Genomic DNA, 27,416 nt, shown 5'->3' with positions numbered 1-27,416 from the left:
TAGGCCTTTGTGAGCCTGTCTGCGGCCCCTACTTGCAATACTCCTCCACTGACCACAATGCTGCCTGCCTGTGTATCCATGTAACCGATGTAAAACTGCCATGACTGCCTACTGTTTGTTATTTTAGGCCTTTGTGAGCCTGTCTGCGGTCCCTACTTGCATTACTCCTCCACTGACCACAATGCTGCCTGCCTGTGTATCCATGTAACCGATGTAAAACTGCCATGACTGCCTACTGTTTGTTATTTTAGGCCTTTGATAGCCTGTCTGCGGCCCCTACTTGCAATACTCCTCCACTGACCACACCAATGCTGCCTGTGTACCCCTGGAACCTATTTAAAAGTTCATAGAGCCTAGTTATATATTTTATTTACTATTAATAAGGCCATGATGGACTACGCTGTACCACGCTACAAGCTAACCAGTCGACACTTCTTTTGCGAGAAAAGCCATCCCAACCCTCCACCAGCATGTAAAAGACCGCATTGTCCATGCACTCTGGCAATCTGTGAGTACAAAGGTGCACCTGACAACAGACGCATGGACCTGTAGGCATGGCCACGGAAGATTACGTGTCCATTACGGCGCAATGGGTTAATGTGTTGGATGCATGGTCCACAGGGGACAGCCTACTAAGTCTGTCTGCAGTCCCTAATTCAAATTTCCTCCACTGTCTAAATCGGAGCTTCCACCTTCTGGCTTTCGGCCTATAGTATCAGAAATTAAACTGCATTTGGCCTTCAACTTTGGTTACGGCCTACTAACGGTGTCTGCCCCTGCCTGGTGTTTTTCCTCAACTGAATAAAGCTGAGCTTCAACCTTCTGGCTCTCATTAAGTGCTGTGTTTTAAAAAATTGGTGGTTAGGGCCTACTAACGGTGTCTGCCCCTCCCTGGTGTTTGTCCTCAACTGAATAAAGCTGAGCTTCATCCTTCTGGCTCTCATTAAGTGCTGTGTTTTCAAAAATTGGTGGTTAGGGCCTACTAACGGTGTCTGCCCCTCCCTGGTGTTTGTCCTCAACTGAATAAAGCTGAGCTTCATCCTTCTGGCTCTCATTAAGTGCTGTGTTTTTAAAAATTGGTGAATAGGGCCTACTAATGGTGTCTGCCCCTCCCTGGTGTTTGCCCTCAACTGAATAAAGCTGAGCTTCAACCTTCTGGCTTTGGGCCTATAGTATCAGATATTAAACTGCATTTGGCCTTCAACTTTGGTTACGGCCTACTAACGGTGTCTGCCCCTGCTTGGTGTTTTTCCTCAACTGAATAAAGCTGAGCTTCAACCTTCTGGCTCTCATTAAGTGCTGTGTTTTAAAAAATTGGTGGTTAGGGCATACTAACGGTGTCTGCCCCTCCCTGGTGTTTGTCCTCAACTGAATAAAGCTGAGCTTCATCCTTCTGGCTCTCATTAAGTGCTGTGTTTTCAAAAATTGGTGGTTAGGGCCTACTAACGGTGTCTGCCCCTCCCTGGTGTTTGTCCTCAACTGAATAAAGCTGAGCTTCATCCTTCTGGCTCTCATTAAGTGCTGTGTTTTTAAAAATTGGTGGTTAGGGCCTACTAACGGTGTCTGCCCCTCCCTGCTGTTTGCCCTCAACTGAATAAAGCTGAGCTTCAACCTTCTGGCTTTGGGCCTATAGTATCAGATATTAAACTGCATTTGGCCTTCAACTTTGGTAACGGCCTACTAACGGTGTCTGCCCCTGCCTGGTGTTTTTCCTCAACTGAATAAAGCTGAGCTTCATCCTTCTGGCTCTCATTAAGTGCTGTGTTTTTAAAAATTGGTGGTTAGGGCCTACTAACGGTGTCTGCCCCTCCCTGGTGTTTGCCCTCAACTGAATAAAGCTGAGCTTCAACCTTCTGGCTTTGGGCCTATAGTATCAGATATTAAACTGCATTTGGCCTTCAACTTTGGTAACGGCCTACTAACGGTGTCTGCCCCTGCCTGGTGTTTTTCCTCAACTGAATAAAGCTGAGCTTCATCCTTCTGGCTCTCATTAAGTGCTGTGTTTTTAAAAATTGGTGGTTAGGGCCTACTAACGGTGTCTGCCCCTCCCTGGTGTTTGCCCTCAACTGAATAAAGCTGAGCTTCAACCTTCTGGCTTTGGGCCTATAGTATCAGATATTAAACTGCATTTGGCCTTCAACTTTGGTAACGGCCTACTAACGGTGTCTGCCCCTGCCTGGTGTTTTTCCTCAACTGAATAAAGCTGAGCTTCATCCTTCTGGCTCTCATTAAGTGCTGTGTTTTTAAAAATTGGTGGTTAGGGCCTACTAACGGTGTCTGCCCCTCCCTGGTGTTTGCCCTCAACTGAATAAAGCTGAGCTTCAACCTTCTGGCTTTGGGCCTATAGTATCAGATATTAAACTGCATTTGGCCTTCAACTTTGGTTACGGCCTACTAACGGTGTCTGCCCCTGCCTGGTGTTTTTCCTCAACTGAATAAAGCTGAGCTTCAACCTTCTGGCTCTCATTAAGTGCTGTGTTTTAAAAAATTGGTGGTTAGGGCATACTAACGGTGTCTGCCCCTCCCTGGTGTTTGTCCTCAACTGAATAAAGCTGAGCTTCATCCTTCTGGCTCTCATTAAGTGCTGTGTTTTCAAAAATTGGTGGTTAGGGCCTACTAACGGTGTCTGCCCCTCCCTGGTGTTTGTCCTCAACTGAATAAAGCTGAGCTTCATCCTTCTGGCTCTCATTAAGTGCTGTGTTTTTAAAAATTGGTGGTTAGGGCCTACTAACGGTGTCTGCCCCTCCCTGCTGTTTGCCCTCAACTGAATAAAGCTGAGCTTCAACCTTCTGGCTTTGGGCCTATAGTATCAGATATTAAACTGCATTTGGCCTTCAACTTTGGTTACGGCCTACTAACGGTGTCTGCCCCTGCCTGGTGTTTTTCCTCAACTGAATAAAGCTGAGCTTCATCCTTCTGGCTCTCATTAAGTGCTGTGTTTTTAAAAATTGGTGGTTAGGGCCTACTAACGGTGTCTGCCCCTCCCTGCTGTTTGCCCTCAACTGAATAAAGCTGAGCTTCAACCTTCTGGCTTTGGGCCTATAGTATCAGATATTAAACTGCATTTGGCCTTCAACTTTGGTAACGGCCTACTAACGGTGTCTGCCCCTGCCTGGTGTTTTTCCTCAACTGAATAAAGCTGAGCTTCATCCTTCTGGCTCTCATTAAGTGCTGTGTTTTTAAAAATTGGTGGTTAGGGCCTACTAACGGTGTCTGCCCCTCCCTGGTGTTTGCCCTCAACTGAATAAAGCTGAGCTTCAACCTTCTGGCTTTGGGCCTATAGTATCAGATATTAAACTGCATTTGGCCTTCAACTTTGGTAACGGCCTACTAACGGTGTCTGCCCCTGCCTGGTGTTTTTCCTCAACTGAATAAAGCTGAGCTTCATCCTTCTGGCTCTCATTAAGTGCTGTGTTTTTAAAAATTGGTGGTTAGGGCCTACTAACGGTGTCTGCCCCTCCCTGCTGTTTGCCCTCAACTGAATAAAGCTGAGCTTCAACCTTCTGGCTTTGGGCCTATAGTATCAGATATTAAACTGCATTTGGCCTTCAACTTTGGTTACGGCCTACTAACGGTGTCTGCCCCTGCCTGGTGTTTTTCCTCAACTGAATAAAGCTGAGCTTCAACCTTCTGGCTCTCATTAAGTGCTGTGTTTTTAAAAATTGGTGGTTAGGGCCTACTAACGGTGTCTGCCCCTCCCTGGTGTTTGTCCTCAACTGAATAAAGCTGAGCTTCATCCTTCTGGCTCTCATTAAGTGCTGTGTTTTCAAAAATTGGTGGTTAGGGCCTACTAACGGTGTCTGCCCCTCCCTGGTGTTTGTCCTCAACTGAATAAAGCTGAGCTTCATCCTTCTGGCTCTCATTAAGTGCTGTGTTTTTTAAAATTGGTGGTTAGGGCCTACTAACGGTGTCTGCCCCTCCCTGGTGTTTGTCCTCAACTGAATAAAGCTGAGCTTCATCCTTCTGGCTCTCATTAAGTGCTGTGTTTTCAAAAATTGGTGGTTAGGGCCTACTAACGGTGTCTGCCCCTCCCTGGTGTTTTTCCTCAACTGAATAAAGCTGAGCTTCAACCTTCTGGCTTTGGGCCTATAGTATCAGATATTAAACTGCATTTGGCCTACTAGTGTGGTTGGGCCCTTAAAACAGTGTCTGCTGCTCCTGGGTTTGCTACTCCACTGAACAAAGCAATGCCGCCTGTTTAGTCCTGTCCTGTTACCAATTTTGAACTGCATTTAGCCTACTTTATTCTTTGGCCCTATATCTGTTTCCTCCTCATCCTGCCCATTGCCCAGCCACTGCTAGATGAGTCTGCTGGTACATTGACCTAGACCACTACATTCCCCTTGCACTCTACACAGCCAGAATCTGACCCTGCTGAAAGTAAGGTTCCCCTTCCCGCATGTTATACCACCTTACACAGGGACAAAGAGGAATGTGCAGATGAAAGTGTAGGTTCCTTCATCAGGTGGGGGGGGCATACTCGTTGGCGACGTCACTGGCACAGGGCCCCTCAGAGTACGCAAAAGTGTCGCTGCTGGTGGGAGGCGCCCCCGCCGTGCAAACACGCCGCTGTACTTTGAGGGGCCCTGTGCCAGTGCCAATGCGAACAAGTGTGCCCCCCTGCTTGCTCAGGATCACAGCACTTGCAACGTTGAAATACTTTCCTCTCCCTGCTCCACCGCCGTGACGTAGTCCACGATTCCTGGGCCCACTAAAACCTTGAACCAGCCCTACCCCCCACAAATTTGCCAAATGACCCCCAAGTTCCATTGAACAACTATTATTATAAAGTTAATTAAGATTGACAAGCTTCAGAAACAAGAATGGATGTTTTTGGCATTAAAATGGGCACTGTAGGTGTTTTCCTGGCCTCCACTCACTGCCGACTATGCTTCCCCATTGACTTGCATTGGGTTTCGTGTTTCGGTCGATCCCCGACTTTTAGCGATAATCGGCCGACTGCACTCGACTCGACTCTGGACAAAGTCGGGTTTCACAAAACCCGACTCGATCTTAAAAAAATGAAAGTCGCTCAACCCTATTGGAGAGATCTAAGGGATGGTAGGGGGATGTATCTCTCACTTTACTTCAGGTCTAGGGAGTGGACCATGTCCACGATTCCCATTTAAACTTTCAGTTAAGGTGTGGGTGTGTGAGTTTTTTGTTTGCAAGTTTCATAGCAGGATGCTCTATGCAGTGCAGGTCTGTGTGAAACTAAACACAGACCAGAGCCAGGGAAAGCAGAGAGACATCCCAGGGACCTACTGGACATAGCCAAAGAGATGTGGGAATAGGAGTTTTCTCACCATAAAAGTGTAATAGAGCACAAGGCAAGTATGCAGGATGGATCGCCTATAGTAAAGGAACAACTTCTGGATGCACAGGTAACGCAGAGCCTAGCGCATAATATAAAGGCCACAGCTAGGTCCTTTAAACAAGGGGTATTAGTTTTAGTTCCCACTGTAGTAAGTTCATGGCCAAGTGGCAAGGACCATTTGAAGCCCGAGAAAAGGTTGGGGAAGTAAATTACAGGGTATATCAGTCTGGGAAGAGGAAACCCAAGCAATTATATCATGTAAATCTGCTAAAAACATGGAAAGACCGGGAATGCATGATTACGGATGTGACACTGGTCGTATTGTCTGTGTATCCTCCAATGCTGGCCAGGGAGGAGGTGAGGAGAGAGGTGAAGATAAGAGACACTCTCTCTAAACAGCAGTGATCAGAGGCTCAGAAATTGGTACAGCAGAATACAGACATATTCCCAGAACTACCCTGCCAAACATCTGAAATCCAACATAACATTGTCACCAAGCCTCAGGTAAGGGTATGAATGAAACCATACCGTGTGGCGGAGGCCCAAAGGCAAGTCATCGTGGCAGAGGTGAAACAAATGCTCCAGCTAGGAGTTATTGAGTATCGACTCACATACCCACTTGTCCCAGGTGCAAGCGGCAGTGAATTCTCAGTAAAATCTCTCTTACCAGAAGTTTTCATCCACTATAAGTTCATGCTCAAAACCTATAACGTTGCCCTTTATCTGGCCAAACAATCCTACTTCACCACCCTCATCACCTCACTATCCAACAACCCAAAACGACTTGTTGAAACCTTAAACTCCCTCCTGAAACCTAAAGTACAGGCCCCATCACCAATCTCAATGATGAGGATCTGGCCACTTATTTCCTAGAAAAAATCAACCACATCCATCAGGATATCTCAGCCCAATCTCCTCAGTGCCTGGATCCCCTTCGCTGCCGCACCTCAAGCTCACTAGACACCTTTAAGCCTGTTTCAGAAGAAGAAGTTTCCAAGCTCCTTGATTCTGCTCAGCCTACAACCTGCAGCAGTGACCCCATTCCTTCACATCTCCTGCAGTCTCTCTCACCAGTAGTGTTGAGTGATACCGTCCGATACTTGAAAGTATCGGTATCGGAAAGTATCCGCCGATACCGGCAAAGTATCGGATCTAATCCGATACCGATACCCAATACCAATACAAGTCAATGGGACACCAAGTATCGGACGGTATCCTGTATGGTTCCCAGGGTCTGAAGGAGAGACAAAGCAGTGACGTCTTCTAAGGTATTTCAAGAGCTTGAAAGACCTTAGGTGACGTCACTGCTTTGTGATTGGTCGCGTAGCGGTCACGCGACCGCTACGGACCAATCAGAGCGCAGTGACCTCATCTAAGGCCCTTCAAGAGCGCATTCTTAGGTACAACAGCTCCCGGTTACGGCGGTAAAGTCCAGGAGCCGCCGGAGAGGTGAGTATATCCCTATTTTTTATTTTAATTCTTTATTTTACACATTGATATTAATCCCGATACCGATTCCCGATACCACAAAAGTATCGGATCTCGGTATCGGAATTCCGATACCCGCAAGTATCGGCCGATACCCGATACTTGCGGTATCGGAATGCTCAACACTACTCACCAGTGGTCACCACTCACCTGACTAAAATATGTAACCTCTCTCTTTCTTCAGGTATCTTTCCCTCATTTAAACATGCCATCATAACCCCTTTACTTAAAAAGCCATCCCTGGACCAGAACTGCACTGCTAACTACAGACCTGTCTCTAACCTTTCCTTCATTTCTAAACTCCTGGAACGCTTGGTCCACTCCCATCTAATCCGCTATCTCTCGGATAACTCTCTTCTCGACCCATTACAATCTGGTTTCCACTCTTTACACTCCACTGAAACTGCCCTCACTAAAGTCTCTAATGATCTAATAACAGCTAAATCCAAAGGTCATTGCTCGCTGCTGATTCTCCTGGATCTCTCTGCCGCATTTGACACTGTGGATCACCAGCTCCTTCTCACTATGCTCCGCTCCATAGGCCTCAAGGACACAGCCCTCTTCTGGTTCTCCTCCTACCTCTCTGACCGCTCCTTCACTGTATCTTTTGCCGGCTCCTCTTCCTCTCCTCGTCCCCTTACTATCGGGGTTCCGCAGGGCTCAGTCCTAGGACCCCTCCTCTTCTCTCTATACACAGCCCCTATTGGACAAACAATAAGCAGATTTGAGTTCCAGTATCATCTCTATGCTGATGACACCCAATTATACACTTCTTCCCCTGACATCACCCCTACCCTAATCCAAAATACCAAGGATTGTCTGTCTGCTGTCTCTAACATCATGTCTTCCCTTTATCTGAAACTAAATCTCTCCAAAACTTAACTTCTTGTGTTTCTCCCCTCTATTAACCTCACTCTACCTAACATCGAAATTACCCTAGAGGGTTCAACCATAACTCCCAAGCAGCACACCCGCTGTCTTGGGGTCATATTCGACACCAAACTTTACTTTACTCCCTATATCCGATCACTCACTCGCTCTTGTCTCCTACATCTTAAAAACATCTCCAGAATCTGACCTTTTCTCACCTTTGAAACTGCTAAGACTCTTACTGTCGCTCTTATTCATTAGCGTCTGGACTACTGCAACTCTCTTCTGATTGGCCTCCCTCTTACCAAACTTTCTCCTCTCCAATCCATCTTGAATGCAGCAGCCAGCTCTCTGGAATGCACTTCCCCAGACGATCAGGCTGATACCTAGCCCCGACCTATTCAAGCACGCTTTGAAAGCCCATCTCTTCAAACAAGCCTACCACATCAACTACTCAGTAAACTAACTTTGCCCTGTTCCCTCCTTCCAAATATTATTCTGAATCTGCACCCTACTATTCATCTGTCTCCACACCCTCCATGCACATGATAACTGCACTTGATACTTGACTATTGCACTTAAACACACGGGCTGATGACCGGATCATGCAGCTTTATATGAAAATCCCTATTTATTATAATTGCCAGACCTGAAATAACAAGCACGTTTCACCTATTGTGTCCTCCCATTTCCTTGTAGATTGTAAGCTTGCGAGCAGGGAGCTCACTCCTAATGTCACTGTTTAACTGTCCTACCTTGTATTGAATTTATTGTCTGTACATGTCCCCGCTTAATTGTAAAGTACTGCGGAATATGTTGGCGCTATATAAATAAAAAATTATTATTAAAAATTATTAATTCACTCTGAGCCATGGGCTTGATGGCAAACCCCAAAAATATGCAATAGATCTCAAGGAAGCACTATACTTGGGGTACGTGATTGTTCATGAAGTTATCAAACCCCAAATAAACAAAACTGAGGCCATTCGAAACTGGCCCTGACATCTTATCACAAAACAGGTAAGAGCCTTGGTTGGCATCATGGGGGGTTACTGCCAATTTATAACTAATTTTGCTGGGAGATTGACACTCTTAACCAATCTCTTAAGGGGAAGAAAATCAGTCATGGTTCAGTGGAATCCTCAGGCGGAGGAAGTATTCCAATCTGTGAAGTTGGCGTTATATGGATAGCCCATCCTCATCAGTCCCAACATTAAGAAAAGCTTTATTGTGCAAAAGGATGCCTTTGACTTAGGCATAGGAATGATTCTGTAACAGGAGGTGAATGGAGAAGAACATTCGGTCACTTACTTGAGTAGGAAATTTACTCAGGCAACGAAAAATTATAGCGTAGTGGGGAAGGAGTGCTTGGCCATTAGGTGGGCTTTGGAGTCCCTATGTTATTATTTACTCAGGTGACACTTTGACTTGGTAACAAACTAGTCATCCTTGGTCTGAATTAGAAATGCCATGGAGAGGAATGATCAAGTCACCTGATGGTTTCTGTCTTTGCAGAACTTTAACTTCTCATTTGAACATCGTGCTGGGATTCGCAAGGAAATGTGGATGCCCTGTTATGGGGCCCCTGTATGATAACAGGTGTTAAACCCCCCATGTTTGAACAGAGGGGGAAGGATTTGAGGCAGTGAGGGGAATCATGTACAATTGTCATTATGTGTCCCCCAGGATGTGCATAAAAGCATACTAAACCTGTAATTGTAATTACAGCCACAGTTGTGGTGACAATGCAAAATAAAGAAGCGTAGATTTGGTTGAACTATTTGGCATAGTCCTATTTAAGAAAACCTGACATGGACTTTTGTTTTTGGAGGGATCTAGAGGATGGTAATAAGATTGATCTCTCCCTCCACTCCGGGTCTTGGGAGTTGCCCATGTCCATGATTCCCATTTAAACATTCAGATAAGGTTTGGGTGTGTCAATTTTTGCCTTGCAAGCATCAGAACAAGAGGCTCTGTGCAGGACAGGGCTGTTTAAGACTATACACAGGCCAGAGCCAGAGAAAGCAAAGCCATTGACTCACCTGTGAGCAATACAGCTGTGCAGTGGGCCACGGCAATGATTTGATACAGACTCCTACAGATGATCCGGCTGCAAACCGGAGGATTAAGTTTGAGTTATTTTTGTAAGTTGCCAAAACAAAGACATTTAAGTTTAACTAAACTGGGTCACTGACTCATTACTGCCATGAAAGCCGTACGTGGTAGACACCCAAGGTTGTACGATTCCTTAGCATGAAGCCTTATGATATTATTATTATTTGTACATTTTTCTATCAATTGGGGAGAGTATCTTCTCGCACATAATGACTGACACAATTGGGCCAATTTTTGACATGTAAGATATATTGGGCATATGTATCTGTATCAGGTATATTTGGTACCTTAGTCTTTTGACCTTAGTCTTTTGACCTTAGTACTTGATCAATGGTGTACATATTTGCTGTGTGTATGGCTGCTACAATATATCCTTTAGCTGTTCCTTTGCGTAGTTGTTTGGAGCAAGTTTCCTTTTACTTTCATTGGCACCACTTATTCTTGTACTTTTTATCTCATTCAAATTAATGCTCAGGTGGGTTCGAGTCGGCGTGGTCTCCTGCATATACTGGTATGTTTATACTGTGATGCCATATGACATATTTCCCACTTGGATTAATATTTATTTATGTATTTTGCATGCATCTAGCTTGATATGTTTCTTATGGCAGTTCATACCTTGTTTATATACGGTATTCACCAGCTTGCTCCTTGCTTCCATGTTGTATGCTATTACATGTTCCCCAATTTTATTCCCATATTCTTTGCTGTTTTCGTGTATTTATAATAAATTCTTTGTTTCGCATATACTTCGGACAATGGCACTAGTTTTCTTTTAGTGGTTTTGTTGGTTGTTAATAGTGTGTCCTACACACCTCCATGCACAGGCTTGTTATATGGGATGTTTTCCATTTATTAATATGATTTTTCATTGGCACTATTGCCTGTTTTGTTTGCCTTGTTTTCAATTTTCACTTTACAATTAGCGGGGACATGTACAGACAATAAATTCAATACAAGTTCAGACAATTTAAACAGTGACATTAGGAGTGAGCTCCCTGCTCGCAAGCTTACAATCTACAAGGAAATGGGGAGGGACACAATAGGTTAAAAGTGCTTGTTATTTCAGGTCTGGCAATTATAATAAATAGGGATTTTCATATAAAGCTGCATGATCCGGTCATCAGCCCGTGTGTTTAAGTGCAATAGTCAAGTATCAAGTGCAGTTACAGTGCCTACAAGTAGTATTCAACCCCCTGCAGATTTAGTAGGTTTACACATTTGGAATTAACTTGGCATTGTGACATTTGGACTGTAGATCAGCCTGGAAGTGTTAAATGCACTGCAGCAAAAAAGAATGTTATTTCTTTGTTTATTTTTTTTTAAATTGTGAAAAGTCTTTTCAGAGGGTCATTTATTATTCAACCCCTCAACCCACCAGAATTCTGTTTGGTTCCCCTAAAGTATTAAGAAGTAGTTCAGGCACAAAGAACAATGAGCTTCACATGTTTGGATTAATTATCTCTTTTTCCAGCCTTTTCTGACTATTTAAGACCCTCCCCAAACTTGTGAACAGCACTCATACATGGTCAACATGGGAAAGACAAAGGAGCATTCCAAGGCCATCAGACAAGATTGTGGAGGGTCACAAGGGGGACAACAAGGAAGGAGCTCCGGGAAGATCTCATGGCAGTGGGGACATTGGTTTCAGTCAATACCATAAGTAACGTACTGCACCGCAATGGTCTCCGTTCCAGACGAGCCCGTAAGGTACCTTTACTTTCAAAGCGTCATGTCAAGGCTCGTCTACAGTTTGCTCATGATCACTTGGAGGACTCTGAGACTGACTGGTTCAAGGTTCTCTGGTCTGATGAGACCAAGATCGAGATCTTTGGTGCCAACCACACACGTGACGTTTGGAGACTGGATGGCACTGCATACGACCCCAAGAATACCATCCCTACAGTCAAGCATGGTGGTGGCAGCATCATGCTGTGGGGCTGTTTCTCAGCCAAGGGGCCTGGCCATCTGGTCCGCATCCATGGGAAGATGGATAGCACGGCCTACCTGGAGATTTTGGCCAAGAACCTCCGCTCCTCCATCAAGGATCTTAAGATGGGTCGTCATTTCATCTTCCAACAAGACAACGACCCAAAGCACACAGCCAAGAAAACCAAGGCCTGGTTCAAGAGGCAAAAAATCAAGGTGTTGCAGTGGCCTAGTCAGTCTCCTGACCTTAACCCAATTGAAAACTTGTGGAAGGAGCTCAAGATTAAAGTCCACATGAGACACCCAAAGAACCTAGATAACTTGGAGAAGATCTGCATGGAGGAGTGGGCCAAGATAACTCCAGAGACCTGTGCCGGCCTGATCAGGTCTTATAAAAGACGATTATTAGCTGTAATTGCAAACAAAGGTTATTCCACAAAATATTAAACCTAGGGGTTGAATAATAATTGTCCCACACTTTTAAGTTTAAAATTTATAAAAATTTAACTGAGCAACAAAACTTTTTGGTTTGTAAGATTTATGCATCTGTTAATAAATCCTGCTCTTGTTTGAAGTTTGAAGGCTCTAACTTATTTGCATCTTATTAAACCTGCTAAATCTGCAGGGGGTTGAATACAACTTGTAGGCACTGTATGTGCATGGAGGGTGTGGAGACAGATGAATAGTAGGGTGCAGATTCAGAATAATATTTGGAAGGAGGGAACAGGGCAAAGTTAGTTTACTGAGTAGTTGATCTGGTAGGCTTGTTTGAAGAGATGGGTTTTTAAAGCGCGCTGGAATAGGTCGGGGCTAGGTATCAGCCTGATCGTCTGGGGAAGTGCATTCCAGAGAGCTGGCACAGCACGACAGAAGTCTTGGAGATGGAGGTGCGATGTTTGGATTATGGGGGATGTTAGTCTTAGGTCATTTGTAGAACGGAGGGCACGTGTAGGGCGATAGACAGAGATGAGAGAGGAGACATAAGGCAGTGCAGAACTGTGGAGAGCTTTGTGGGTGAGAGAGATGAGTTTATACTGGTCCCTGTAGCGAATGGGTAGCCAGTGTAATGACTGGCACAAGATGGAGGCATCGGTGAAGCAGCTGGACAGAAATATATATGACCCTGGCTGCCACATTCAAGATGGATTGGAGAGGAGAAAGTTTGGTAAGGGGGAGACCGATCAGAAGAGAGTTGCAGTAGTTCAGACGGGAATGAATAAGAGCGACAGTAAGAGTCTTAGCAGTTTCAAAGGTGAGAAAAGGTTGGATTCTGGAGATGTTTTTAAGATGCAGGTGACAAGAGCGAGTGAGTGATCGGATATAGGGAGTAAAAGAAAGTTCGGTGTCAAATGTGACCCCAAGACAGCGGGCATGCTGCTTGGGAGTTATGGTTGACCCCTCAAGGGTAATTTCGATGTTGGGTAGAGTGAGGTTAGTACAAGGGAGAAACAAAATAAGTTCCGTTTTGGAGAGATTAAATTTCAGATAGAGGGAGGACATGATGTTAGAGACAGCAGACAGACAATCCTTGGTATTTTGAATTAGGGTACGGGTGATGTCAGGGGAAGAAGTGTATAATTGGGTGTCATCAGCATAGAGATGGTACTGGAACCCAAATCTGCTTATTGTTTGTTGAATAGGGGCAGTGTATAGGACTGAGCCCTGCAGAACCCCGATAGTAAGGGGACGAGGAGAGGAAGAGGAGCTGGCAAAAGATCCAGGATAGGACACATAAATTCAGATTCCTTACTTTCTTAGCACAACACTTCTTCAGCCTTACCATTTATTCCTCCTTGAGCATCGCTTCACCCACTGGCCCTGTTAGCTCCAGGGATCTCCCTTCCCATTTGGCAGTGCACCTGGGATCCATTACATTCCTTCTTTGCGGGCCACTGTCCATCTTCCCTTGTATGCTAAAGGACACAATGTGCCTGTTAGCCACTATGCCAGACCGTGGGCTCCAAATATGACAGGAGAATATGCTTGGGATTCCAGTATGGCATCACACTGCCTCAAATCGTAGACAGTTGCTGACCCTAGCAACCCACTGAACTTGAACTTGAACTTGTCACTGCACTTCTCTATCTCTCTTACTACCAGGACGTGTCGACCTTTTATTAACAGTAGTTCACACCCACTGGGCCAGTTGTATTATTAACTGGGTCCTATCCTATAGACTAAGCCTATTGTTCTTATCCAATGTCCTTGCTAACCCACTTACTATATAAACAGTACTTATCTTATTCTTAATTTAATCCTCTACTCACCCTGCACTATGCACTACTCACATTATATGTTAACACTTTACAATATATACATGCTGCACGTTACTATAACACATTATATAAGATGCACATCACTATTCACATTACACGTTAAAGGGAATCTGTCACCCCAAAAATTGTATATGAGCTAAAGCCACCGGCACCAGGGGCTTATCTACAGCATTTTGTAATGCTGTAGATAAGTCCCCGATGTAACCTGAAAGATAAGAAAAACAGGTTATATTATACTCACCCAGGGGCGGCCCCGCTGTGGTCCGGTCCGATGGGCGTCACGGTCCGGGTCCAGCGCCTCCATCTTCATACGATGATGTCCTCTTCTTGTCTTCCTGTCGTGGCTCCAGCGCAGGTGTACTTTGTCTGCCCTGTTGAGGGCAGAGCAAAGTACTGCAGTGCGCAGGCACTAGGCCTCTCTGACCTTTCCCGGCGCCTGCGCACTGCAGTACTTTACGCTGCCCTCAAAAAGGCAGACAAAGTACGCCTGCGCCGGAGCCATGGCAGGAAGACAAGAAAAGGACGTTATTGTATAAAGCTAGGAGGCGCCGGACTCAGACCGCACCAGGACCGCCCCTGGGTGAGTATAATATAACCTTTTTTTCTTATCTTTCAGGATACATCGGGGGCTTATCTACAGCATTACAGAATGCTGTAGATAAGGCCCTAATGCCGGTGGCCTTAGCTCATAAATGATTTTTTGGGACGACAGATTCCCTTTAAACCGTATGACACCGGTCACATAGAGTGATTGTTGTCTTAAGGGGTGGTAACACAGCAGAACAGTCCATCATTATTACACAGCCATATTCCGAGACATTTGCTTCTTTTCATTACCTCCCTGGGAATATTGGTTGAGTGATTGTATCATATATATCCATTTAAATAGTTGTCTCTTTAATTCATTTGTGGTTTATCATACATATTTTCATTGTATTACTAATTTATTAACATTTTAATAAGAGGTTTTTTTGTTTGTTGCATGCGAGACAACTAGTCTTCTAGTGATAATCTCCTGCTGATAAACACCAATTTGATGGAAAGAACAAGAAACAGCATAATAAGTAATGCACCACTAGAATCAGGCTCTCAGCCCCTACCTTACTCTGTTCTCAGATTACCTGCTGACGCATTCCCTTTAAATTCTGCAGTAATTGAGCATAGCGCTAGCTTTATCTTGAAATGCTAATTTAATGTTAAAGAATGAAGACACGTATTTAATTTATTTTTAGTTACCTGCGCTTTCAGTTAAAATATAGGATCCATATATAATGCTATGTAATTATCAGGTTATATTTGCCTCAGGTACCGTAATACTAATTACACACAGTATGGAAGACGCTGAATGCCATATGGAGGAAGTACTCGTTCCTTTTAGACCCATCTAATGCGTTCTGCTCTCTGAACTAAAGCTATTATTTTACCAGCTGCACAGGCCAAAGATGTGCCAGCAAAGCAGTTATTTTCCGGAAAATGAAATACTTTGAAACGGATTCATATCAGTTCTAATTACTGATACTGAAAAAGGAAAGTCATTTTCCATGCAAATGTATCATCTTCTCATCTAATTCTCCTTTTCAAGCCGGTTACTATTATGTTTTAAGAAAACCTGATTTGGGACATGACATTTGCCTGCTGGAGCCCTGTGCAGGTATTTAAAGACCACCTTATGTTATAAAACACCCATTTCTCCTTAGGCAGCTGTGGAATTACAGGTCCTTCTCAAAAAATTAGCATATAGTGTTAAATTTCATTATTTACCATAATGTAATGATTACAATTAAACTTTCATATATTATAGATTCATTATCCACCAACTGAAATTTGTCAGGTCTTTTATTGTTTTAATACTGATGATTTTGGCCTACAACTCCTGATAACCCAAAAAACCTGTCTCAATAAATTAGCATATCAAGAAAAGGTTCTCTAAACGACCTATTACCCTAATCTTCTGAATCAACTAATTAACTCTAAACACATGCAAAAGATACCTGAGGCTTTTAAAAACTCCCTGCCTGGTTCATTACTCAAAACCCCCATCATGGGTAAGACTAGCGACCTGACAGATGTCAAGAAGGCCATCATTGACACCCTCAAGCAAGAGGGTAAGACCCAGAAAGAAATTTCTCAACAAATAGGCTGTTCCCAGAGTGCTGTATCAAGGCACCTCAATGGTAAGTCTGTTGGAAGGAAACAATGTGGCAGAAAACGCTGTACAACGAGAAGAGGTGACCGGACCCTGAGGAAGATTGTGGAGAAGGACCGATTCCAGACCTTGGGGAACCTGAGGAAGCAGTGGACTGAGTCTGGTGTGGAAACATCCAGAGCCACCGTGCACAGGCGTGTGCAGGAAATGGGCTACAGGTGCCGCATTCCCCAGGTAAAGCCACTTTTGAACCATAAACAGCGGCAGAAGCGCCTGACCTGGGCTACAGAGAAGCAGCACTGGACTGTTGCTAAGTGGTCCCAAGTACTTTTTTCTGATGAAAGCAAATTTTGCATGTCATTCGGAAATCAAGGTGCCAGAGTCTGGAGGAAGACTGGGGAGAAGGAAATGCCAAAATGCCTGAAGTCCAGTGTCAAGTACCCAGTCAGTGATGGTGTGGGGTGCCATGTCAGCTGCTGGTGTTGGTCCACTGTGTTTCATCAAGGGCAGGGTCAATGCAGCTAGCTATCAGGAGATTTTGGAGCACTTCATGCTTCCTGGCACCTGCTCACAGTGCCAAAACCACTGGTAAATGGTTTACTGACCATGGTATTACTGTGCTCAATTGGCCTGCCAACTCTCCTGACCTGAACCCCATAGAGAATCTGTGGGATATTGTGAAGAGAAAGTTGAGAGACGCAAGACCCAACACTCTGGATGAGCTTAAGGCCGCTATTGAAGCATCCTGGGCCTCCATAACATCTCAGCAGTGTCACAGGCTGATTGCCTCCATGCCACGCCGCATTGAAGCAGTCATTTCTGCCAAAGGATTCCCGACCAAGTATTGAGTGCATAAATGAACATTATTATTTGATGGTTTTTTTGTTTGTTATTAAAAAACACTTTTATTTGATTGGACGGTTGAAATATGCTAATTTATTGAGACAGGTTTTTTGGGTTATCAGGAGTTGTAGGCCAAAATCATCAGTATTAAAACAATAAAAGACCTGACAAATTTCAGTTGGTGGATAATGAATCTATAATATATGAAAGTTTAATTGTAATCATTACATTATGGTAATTAATGAAATTTAACACTATATGCTAATTTTTTGAGAAGGACCTGTATAATACTCGGAATGCAGCCAGCAGTTCAGCTTCCAGTCTTCATTTATTTTTATTTTTTCATTTTTTCTTTTCTCTCTCATTCCTTTCTACACATTTTAATTTCTATTTGTAAGTGCGCTAAATAGGGTTGAGCGAAACGGGTCGATCATTTTCAAAAGTCGCCGACTTTTGGCTAAGTCGGCGTCTCATGAAACCCGATCCGACCCCTGTGCTTGTCGGCCATGCGGTACGCGACTTTCGCGCCAAAGTCGCGTTTCAATGACGCGAAAAGCGCCATTTCTCAGCCAATGAAGGTGAACGCAGAGTGTGGGCAGCGTGATGACATAGATCCTGGTCCCCACCATCTTAGAGAAGGGCATTGCAGTGATTGGCTTGCTGTCTGCGGCGTCACAGGGGCTATAAAGGGGCGTTCCCGCCGACCGCCATCTTACTGCTGCTGATCTGAGCTTAGGGAGAGGTTGCTGCCGCTTCGTCAGAAGCAGGGAGAGCGTTAGGCAGGGTCCACTAACCACCAAACCGCTTGTGCTGCAGCGATTTCCACTGTCCAACACCACCTTCGGTGTGCAGGGACTGTGGAAGCTATTTTTTTTTTTTTTTCCCCTCAGCGCTGTAGCTCATTGGGCTGCCCTAGAAGGCTCCGTGATAGCTGTATTGCTGTGTGTACGCCACTGTGGAAACCAACTGCTTTTTTCAAAGCACATATCCTCTTGTTCCTTCCTTTCTGCACAGCTATCTTTTTTGTTTGTCCACACTTTTTATTTAATTTGTGCATCAGTCCACTCCTATTGCTGCCTGCCATACCTGGCTTACATTACTGCAGGGAGATAGTAATTGTAGGACAGTTTTTTTTTTTTTTTTTTTTTTTTTTTGTGGGAGATTAAGATTGGCATTTCTGCTACAGTGCCATCCCTGTGTGTGCCATCTCTCACTGAGTGGGCCATAGAAAGCCTATTTATTTTTTCCGTGATTTGTGTTCTAAAATCTACCTCAACACAAAAACACTACATCAATCAGTGGGAGAAAAATATTGGCCTCAGTCAGGGCTTGTGTGCCACTGCTGTGTGTGCTATCTCTCATTCAGTGGGCTATAGCAAGCCTATTTTTTTTTTTTTTTTTTAATATTATTTGGTTTCTAAAGTCTCCCTGAAAAAAAAAAAAAACCTAAAAAAACAGTGGGAGAGTAATATTGCCCTTTCAGCTTGTGTGCCAGTCTTGACTCCTGGGTGTGCCACCTCTCTCCCTCTCATTCAGTGGGCCATAGAAAGCCTATTTATTTTTTTTAAAAAATATTATTGGGTTTCTAAAGTCTCCCTGAAAAAACAAAAAATACATAAAAAAACAGTGGGAGAGTAATATTGCCCTTTCAGCTTGTGTGCCAGTCTTGACTCCTGGGTGTGCCACCTCTCTCCCTTTCATTCAGTGGGCCATAGAAAGCCTATTTATTTTTTCCGTGATTTGTGTTCTAAATTCTACCTCAACACAAAAACACTACATCAATCAGTGGGAGAAAAATATTGGCCTCAGTCAGGGCTTGTGTGCCACTGCTGTGTGTGCTATCTCTCATTCAGTGGGCTATAGCAAGCCTATTTTTTTTTTTTTTTTTTTTTTTTTTAATATTATTTGGTTTCTAAAGTCTCCCTGAAAAAAAAAAAAAAACCTAAAAAAACAGTGGGAGAGTAATATTGCCCTTTCAGCTTGTGTGCCAGTCTTGACTCCTGGGTGTGCCACCTCTCTCCCTCTCATTCAGTGGGCCATAGAAAGCCTATTTATTTTTTTTTTTTAATATTATTTGGTTTCTAATTCTCCCTGAAAAAAAAAAAAAAACCTAAAAAAACAGTGGGAGAATAATATTGCCCTTTCAGCTTGTGTGCCAGTCTTGACTCCTGGGTGTGCCACCTCTCTCCCTCTCATTCAGTGGGCCATAGAAAGCCTATTTATTTTTTTTTTTAAATATTATTGGGTTTCTAAAGTCTCCCTGAAAAAACAAAAAATACATAAAAAAACAGTGGGAGAGTAATATTGCCCTTTCAGCTTGTGTGCCAGTCTTGACTCCTGGGTGTGCCACCTCTCTCCCTTTCATTCAGTGGGCCATAGAAAGCCTATTTATTTTTTCCGTGATTTGTGTTCTAAATTCTACCTCAACACAAAAACACTACATCAATCAGTGGGAGAAAAATATTGGCCTCAGTCAGGGCTTGTGTGCCACTGCTGTGTGTGCTATCTCTCATTCAGTGGGCTATAGCAAGCCTATTTATTTTTTTTTTTTAATATTATTTGGTTTCTAAAGTCTCCCTGAAAAAAAAAAAAAAACCTAAAAAAACAGTGGGAGAGTAATATTGCCCTTTCAGCTTGTGTGCCAGTCTTGACTCCTGGGTGTGCCACCTCTCTCCCTCTCATTCAGTGGGCCATAGAAAGCCTATTTATTTTTTTTTTTTAATATTATTTGGTTTCTAATTCTCCCTGAAAAAAAAAAAAAAACCTAAAAAAACAGTGGGAGAATAATATTGCCCTTTCAGCTTGTGTGCCAGTCTTGACTCCTGGGTGTGCCACCTCTCTCCCTCTCATTCAGCGGGCCATAGAAAGCCTATTTATTTTTTTTTAAAAATATTATTGGGTTTCTAAAGTCTCCCTGAAAAAACAAAAAATACATAAAAAAACAGTGGGAGAGTAATATTGCCCTTTCAGCTTGTGTGCCAGTCTTGACTCCTGGGTGTGCCACCTCTCTCCCTTTCATTCAGTGGGCCATAGAAAGCCTATTTATTTTTTTTTTTAAATATTATTGGGTTTCTAAAGTCTCCCTGAAAAAAAAAAAAAAACCTAAAAAAACAGTGGGAGAGTAATATTGCCCTTTCAGCTTGTGTGCCAGTCTTGACTCCTGGGTGTGCCACCTCTCTCCCTCTCATTCAGTGGGCCATAGAAAGCCTATTTATTTTTTTTTTAAAATATTATTGGGTTTCTAAAGTCTCCCTGAAAAAAAAAAAAAAAACCTAAAAAAACAGTGGGAGAGTAATATTGCCCTTTCAGCTTGTGTGCCAGTCTTGACTCCTGGGTGTGCCACCTCTCTCCCTCTCATTCAGTGGGCCATAGAAAGCCTATTTATTTTTTTTTTTAAATATTATTGGGTTTCTAAAGTCTCCCTGAAAAAACAAAAAATACATAAAAAAACAGTGGGAGAGTAATATTGCCCTTTCAGCTTGTGTGCCAGTCTTGACTCCTGGGTGTGCCACCTCTCTCCCTTTCATTCAGTGGGCCATAGAAAGCCTATTTATTTTTTCCGTGATTTGTGTTCTAAATTCTACCTCAACACAAAAACACTACATCAATCAGTGGGAGAAAAATATTGGCCTCAGTCAGGGCTTGTGTGCCACTGCTGTGTGTGCTATCTCTCATTCAGTGGGCTATAGCAAGCCTATTTTTTTTTTTTTTTTTTTTTATATTATTTGGTTTCTAAAGTCTCCCTGAAAAAAAAAAAAAAACCTAAAAAAACAGTGGGAGAGTAATATTGCCCTTTCAGCTTGTGTGCCAGTCTTGACTCCTGGGTGTGCCACCTCTCTCCCTCTCATTCAGTGGGCCATAGAAAGCCTATTTATTTTTTTTTTTAAATATTATTGGGTTTCTAAAGTCTCCCTGAAAAAACAAAAAATACATAAAAAAACAGTGGGAGAGTAATATTGCCCTTTCAGCTTGTGTGCCAGTCTTGACTCCTGGGTGTGCCACCTCTCTCCCTTTCATTCAGTGGGCCATAGAAAGCCTATTTATTTTTTTTTTAAAATATTATTGGGTTTCTAAAGTCTCCCTGAAAAAAAAAAAAAAACCTAAAAAAACAGTGGGAGAGTAATATTGCCCTTTCAGCTTGTGTGCCAGTCTTGACTCCTGGGTGTGCCACCTCTCTCCCTCTCATTCAGTGGGCCATAGAAAGCCTATTTATTTTTTTTTTAAAATATTATTGGGTTTCTAAAGTCTCCCTGAAAAAACAAAAAATACATAAAAAAACAGTGGGAGAGTAATATTGCCCTCTCAGCTTGTGTGCCAGTCTTGACTCCTGGGTGTGCCACCTCTCTCTCTCTAATTGTGGGCCATAGAAAGCCTTTTTTTTTTTTTTTTTTAATATTATTTGGTTTCTAAAGTCTCCCTGAGAAAAAAAAAAAAATAAATTAGGTGGGAGATTAATATTGACATTAGTGCTTGAGTGACAGTCCTGCGTGTGTGTCATCTCTGTGATTTTGTGCCACAGAAAACAGAGTGTGTAACATTGTGCCTGATTTTCCTTGTGGTCTCACCAACCTGTTAAGGGATATTGAAATCATACTGAAGTTATAGCTCACCGTGTAAGTTGTTTGACAGCAACAAATAAAGTTACTTTGGTTAAGATTTTAAAACAATGAGGAAGTCTGGTGCAAGAGGTCGTCGTGGGCGTTCATTGTCAGCTGGTAATGATGGTAGTGGTAGAGGAGCATCAGGTGGTCGTGGGGATAAAAATATTCCACCTAAGTCTGGAGCTGTGGAGCCAGTTTCGTCGTCAGGCTACACAAGGCCTCGAACGCTCTCTTTTCTGGGAGTAGGAAAACCGCTTTTAAAGGCGGAGCAGCAACAGCAAGTTTTGGCTTACATTGCAGACTCAGCCTCTAGCTCTTTTGCCTCCTCTTCCGAAACTGGTAAATGTAAAAGCAGCGCGTCGCTTGTGGATGTTCACGGTCAGGGACAAGTCGCTTCCTTGTCCTCCTCAGCAAAAACTACAACAAGAGAGAAGGATGCAGCAGGCGACACAACGGGTCACTCCATGGAGCTCTTTACACATACCGTCCCTGGCTTAGAAAGTGAAACATTTAACAGGCCATGCCCATTACAAGTATATTCTGACATGGAGTGCACTGATGCACAGCCACAGCCAGAGTACTATGCTGCTCCTTTGACTCAGACCACCACATTGCCCTCTCAGGGTACAGATCCACAATCAGACCCTGATGAGACTATGTTGCCCCGCCACGAACGCTATACCACCGACCGACACAGTGACACAGACGAAGTTGCACACGAGCTCGAAGAGGAGGTAATAGATGACCCAGTTATTGACCCCGATTGGCAGCCATTGGGGGAACAGGGTGCAGGCGGCAGTAGTTCAGAAGCGGAGGTGGAGGAGGGGCCGCAGCAGGCATCAACATCGCAACAGGTTACATCTGCCGGGCCCGTATCTGGCCCAAAACGCGTGTCAAAGCCAAAACCTGTTGGAGCACAGCGTTGCCATCCGGTTAAAGCTCAGTCTGCAATCCCTGAAAAGGGATCCGAGTCTAGGAAGAGTGCAGTCTGGCATTTTTTTAAACAACATCCAACTGATCAGCGCAAAGTCATCTGTCAAAAATGTTCAACTAGCTTAAGCAGAGGTCAGAATCTGAAAAGTCTAAATACTAGTTGCATGCATAGACACTTAACCACCATGCATTTTCAAGCCTGGACTAACTACCAAACGTCCCTCAAGGTTGTAGCACCCTCGGCCAATGAAGCTAGTCAGCAACGCAACATCCCTTCCGTCACTGTAAGGCCACCATTTTCCGCACCACAGGCAGTATCTGTGCAGGTTTCTTTGCCAGCCAAAAGCAGTCAGGGTCAGGGAATCACCAGTTTTGTAGGAGGAAATATTGCATCTAGGGCACCGGCGGAAACAATACCGTCTCCAACCGTCTCTCAGTCTGCCATGTACACCGGCACACCCGAAAGTTCCACGATCTCCAGCTCTCCAGTCCAGCTCACCCTACATGAGACTCTGGTTAGAAAAAGGAAGTACTTATCCTCGCATCCGCGTACACAGGGTTTTAACGCCCACATAGCTAGACTAATCTCGTTAGAGATGATGCCCTACCGGTTAGTTGAAAGCGAAGCTTTCAAAGCCCTGATGGAGTACGCTGAACCACGATACGAGCTACCCAGTCGACACTTTTTTTCCAGAAAAGCCATCCCAGCCCTGCACCAGCATGTTAAACAGCGCATCGTCCATGCACTCAGGCAATCTGTGAGTACAAAGGTGCACCTGACTACAGATGCATGGACCAGTAGGCATGGCCAGGGACGTTATGTGTCCATCACGGCACACTGGGTGAATGTGGTGGATGCAGGGTCCACAGGCGACATCAATTTAGGGACAGTTGTGCCTAGCCCACGGTCTAGGAAACAGTTGGCTGTAGGCGTTCGCACCCCCTCCTCCTCCTCCTCCTCGTCCTCCTGCAGAAGCTACAGCTCTTCCACAGAACGCAGTCTGCCAACCACTCCATCGGCAGATGACACTGTTGCACACCAGTTGTCCCATTATGGGCCAGCTACTGCCAAGCGTCAGCAGGCTGTATTGGCTATGAAGTGCTTGGGCGACAATAGACACACCGCGGAAGTTCTGTCCGAGTTCTTGCAACAAGAAACGCAGTCGTGGCTGGGCACAGTAGATCTTGAGGCAGGCAAGGTAGTGAGTGATAACGGAAGGAATTTCATGGCTGCCATCTCCCTTTCCCAACTGAAACACATTCCTTGCCTGGCTCACACCTTAAACCTGGTGGTGCAGTGCTTATTGAAAACTTATCCTGGGTTCTCCGACCTGCTCCTCAAAGTGCGTGCACTTTGCTCACATATCCGACGTTCGCCTGTACACGCCAGCCGTATGCAGACCTATCAGCGGTCTTTGAACCTTCCCCAGCATCGCCTAATCATAGACGTTGCAACAAGGTGGAACTCAACACTGCACATGCTTCAGAGACTGTGCGAACAGAGGCGTGCTGTTATTTATTTGTGGGAGGATACACGGGCAGGCAGTAGGATGGCAGACATGGAGTTGTCAGGTGTGCAGTGGTCTAAGATACAAGACATGTGTCAAGTCCTTCAGTGCTTTGAGGAATGCACACGGCTGGTTAGTGCAGACAACGCCGTAATAAGCATGAGCATCCCCCTAATGCGTCTGCTGATGCAAAGTTTGACGCACATAAAGGAGCAGGCGTCTGCACCAGAGGAAGAGGAAAGCCTTGATGACAGTCAGCCATTGTCTGGTCAGGGCAGTGTACAGGACGAGGTAGCGGGCGAAGAGGAGGTGGAGGACGAGGAGGATGATGGGGATGAGTATATTTTTAATGCCGAACCTTTCCCGGGGGCACAGGAATTTGGTTGCGTGTCACGGCCGGGTTCTGGTTTTTTGAGGGACACAAGTGACGTAGATTTGCCTGCAACTGCCCCTCAACCAATCACAACCGGAGATTTGACAACTGGAACTTTGGCCCACATGGCGGATTATGCCTTACGTATCCTAAAAAGGGACACACGCATTACGAAAATGATGAACGATGACGATTACTGGTTGGCCTGCCTCCTTGATCCACGCTATAAAGGCAAATTGCAAAATATTATGCCACATGAGAACTTGGAACTAATATTAGCAACCAAACAATCAACTCTTGTTGACCGTTTGCTTCAGGCATTCCCAGCACACAGCGCACGTGATCGTTCTCACACGAGCTCCAGGGGGCAGCAGACTAGGAGTGTTAGGGGTGCACACATCAGAAGTGGCATTGGACAGAGGGGTTTTCTGACCAGGTTGTGGAGTGATTTTGCTATGACCGCAGACAGGACAGGTACTGCTGCATCAATTGAAAGTGACAGGAGACAACATTTGTCCAGTATGGTTACTAACTATTTTTCATCCCTTATCGATGTTCTCCCTCAACCGTCATTCCCATTTGATTACTGGGCCTCCAAATTAGACACCTGGCCAGAATTGGCAGAATATGCATTGCAGGAGCTTGCTTGCCCGGCAGCAAGTGTCCTATCAGAAAGAGTATTCAGTGCTGCAGGTTCAATATTAACCGAAAAAAGGACTCGTCTGGCTACCCAAAATGTTGACGATCTAACATTCATTAAAATGAACCACAACTGGATTTCGAAATCTTTTGCCCCACCTTGCCCGGCCGACACCTAGCTTTCCTATGAAAAGCTCTTGCCTGTGAATTACTTTTCTAATGTCTAATTTGCTGCAGCTGATTGTACAGCATACGACATGTTTACACCTCCCTAAATGGCAAAACTCCCCACACGGGGCCGTGGTATCGCGACTTGGCGCAAGCACCCGTGAGACTGCTGTTTGTCTGAAGAGGTGGGTGTGCTCGCTTTTGGTTGACGGCATTGCTACTGGGTCCCTCATAGTACAATGTAGTGTCTCTGGCGGTGGTGGTGCGCACCCAACGTCAGACACACCGTTGTAACATGAGGGGCCCTGGGGCGGTCCCGCCGGCCTCAAGAGAGTTCCCCCCTACCCCAGCTCAAAATGTGCTCTACCACGTGCAAAATTATGTCGCACAGCTCCACCAATCTTTAGTCTATTCGCTGACATCATTCAATGTCTGGCACTGACAATACAAATTTGTAGACATCTATGATGCAACTTAAAGTAGTCTGTGTCTGTGTCCTATATTGGCACCATTAAATAGTTACTGCCAAATTACTATGTCAGAAACTCAGTAGATGAGCCCACCCCTGTACCTAAGTATGCCACCTTTTTTTTTTGTTTTGGTTGTTTTGCGAGACATTAACATCTATTTATATTTTGGGAGTACTGGGACAGACACTCCTTGCACTACTCCTCCACTCACCACCAAGCTGCCTGTGTATCCATGTAACCGCTGTAAAACTGCCATGAGCCTATTGTTTGTTATTTTAGGCCTTTGATAGCCTGTCTGCGGCCCCTACTTGCAATACTCCTCCACTGACCACCAAGCTGCCTGCCCGTGTATCCATGTAACCGCTGTGAAACTGCCATGAGCCTATTGTTTGTTATTTTAGGCCTTTGATAGCCTGTCTGCGGTCCCTACTTTAAATACTCCTCCACTGACCAGACCACTGCTGCCCGTGTACCCCTGGAACCAATTATAAAGTGCCTACAGCCAGCCCATTTTTTTATGTTAGGCCTTTGAAGCCTGTCTGCGGTCCCTACTTGCAATACTCCTCCACTGACCACAATGCTGCCTGGAGTGCCTGCCTGTGTATCCATGTAACCGATGTAAAACTGCCATGACTGCCTACTGTTTGTTATTTTAGGCCTTTGATAGCCTGTCTGCAGCCCCTACTTGCAATACTCCTCCACTGACCACCAAGCTGCCTGCCCGTGTATCCATGTAACCGCTGTGAAACTGCCATGAGCCTATTGTTTGTTATGTTAGGCCTTTGATAGCCTGTCTGCGGCCCCTACTTGCAATACTCCTCCACTGACCACCAAGCTGCCTGCCCGTGTATCCATGTAACCGCTGTGAAACTGCCATGAGCCTATTGTTTGTTATTTTAGGCCTTTGATAGCCTGTCTGCGGTCCCTACTTTAAATACTCCTCCACTGACCAGACCACTGCTGCCCGTGTACCCCTGGAACCAATTATAAAGTGCCTACAGCCAGCCCATTTTTTTATGTTAGGCCTTTGAAGCCTGTCTGCGGTCCCTACTTGCAATACTCCTCCACTGACCACAATGCTGCCTGGAGTGCCTGCCTGTGTATCCATGTAACCGATGTAAAACTGCCATGACTGCCTACTGTTTGTTATTTTAGGCCTTTGATAGCCTGTCTGCAGCCCCTACTTGCAATACTCCTCCACTGACCACCAAGCTGCCTGCCCGTGTATCCATGTAACCGCTGTGAAACTGCCATGAGCCTATTGTTTGTTATGTTAGGCCTTTGATAGCCTGTCTGCGGTCCCTACTTTAAATACTCCTCCACTGACCAGACCACTGCTGCCCGTGTACCCCTGGAACCAATTATAAAGTGCCTACAGCCAGCCCATTTTCTTATGTTAGGCCTTTGAAGCCTGTCTGCGGTCCCTACTTTAAATACTCCTCCACTGACCACCAAGCTGCCTGCCCGTGTATCCATGTAACCGCTGTAAAACTGCCATGAGCCTATTGTTTGTTATTTTAGGCCTTTGATAGCCTGTCTGCGGCCCCTACTTGCAATACTCCTCCACTGACCACAATGCTGCCTGGAGTGCCTGCCTGTGTATCCATGTAACCGATGTAAAACTGCCATGACTGCCTACTGTTTGTTATTTTAGGCCTTTGATAGCCTGTCTGCAGCCCCTACTTGCAATACTCCTCCACTGACCACCAAGCTGCCTGCCCGTGTATCCATGTAACCGCT

The sequence above is a fragment of the Ranitomeya variabilis genome, chromosome 3 (genome assembly GCF_051348905.1).
Source record: "Ranitomeya variabilis isolate aRanVar5 chromosome 3, aRanVar5.hap1, whole genome shotgun sequence".
Lineage (NCBI taxonomy): Eukaryota > Metazoa > Chordata > Amphibia > Anura > Dendrobatidae > Ranitomeya > Ranitomeya variabilis.
The sequence above is the reverse complement of the archived record's forward strand: the minus strand, read 5'-3'. Positions refer to the sequence as shown.